Source organism: Monopterus albus, unplaced genomic scaffold, assembly GCF_001952655.1.
Source record: "Monopterus albus unplaced genomic scaffold, M_albus_1.0 scaffold6070.1, whole genome shotgun sequence".
Classification (NCBI taxonomy): domain Eukaryota; kingdom Metazoa; phylum Chordata; class Actinopteri; order Synbranchiformes; family Synbranchidae; genus Monopterus; species Monopterus albus.
The window spans coordinates 1-702 of NW_018133929.1; the positions used below are offsets into that span (position 1 = coordinate 1).

The 702-nt window shown below is 37.5% G+C and overlaps 1 long non-coding RNA gene across 1 annotated transcript; it reads right to left on the reverse strand.

The window, feature by feature from the left end:
• Positions 1-95: 95 nt before the first annotated feature.
• Positions 96-652, reverse strand: LOC109954312 (uncharacterized). The gene is made up of 3 exons (XR_002274080.1): positions 511-652; positions 289-363; positions 96-112 (listed from the first exon to the last, which is right to left on the reverse strand). It is a non-coding gene; the product is annotated as an uncharacterized LOC109954312 (long non-coding RNA).
• Positions 653-702: the final 50 nt, after the last annotated feature.

Below are 702 nucleotides of genomic sequence, written 5' to 3' on the forward strand. Positions count from 1 at the left end.
TATATTGTCGTCCATTACGTGCCAAATGAAGAGAAGCAAGATAAATGTCTCTCACCCTTTGCTGGTAGTGAGTCAACAGTCTCTTTTGATGTCTTGCCTGGAACATTATAACCTGAACAAAGGGGAAAAACATGCTACTGTATGTGAAGTCTACTAACAAACAATGTAAATACTCAAACTGCATAACTGCAACACAGCTTTTGAGCAAACTATCTTACACAATGCTGTATTTGAGAGGCTAAATCAGATATAGCAGTTGTTATGACTGAAGCAAGAAAATGACCAAACTTTGTTGATTTCCGTTAAGTGTTTGGTTGCCACAACGTTGATGTCTGAAAACAAAGCTTTCACCTCTGAGCTGCTCTGAAACAGACATTTCACAAGACTGTAATCAGTAGGATTGTTAGACAATATCAGTCTGTTTATATAGTTATAGGATGTGATATCATTCCAAGTAGACAGCCCCTTAACAACCCATGGATGCCATTTAATGAAAAGAAAGATGCTTACTTTGTCAGAGAGAGGTGATATTTGGCATGTAGCATTACATATTAAACACTTGCCTTGTTTGCCTGAAAGAAAAGTTGCAATTATGTATAGCGAGAATTACAAGGCAACAAATAAAATGTGTACTTTTTCCAGCAGGATAGAAGACATACAGAGCCTGAATCCAGACTGAGGTTTCTAAAGTGCTTAAGCCTG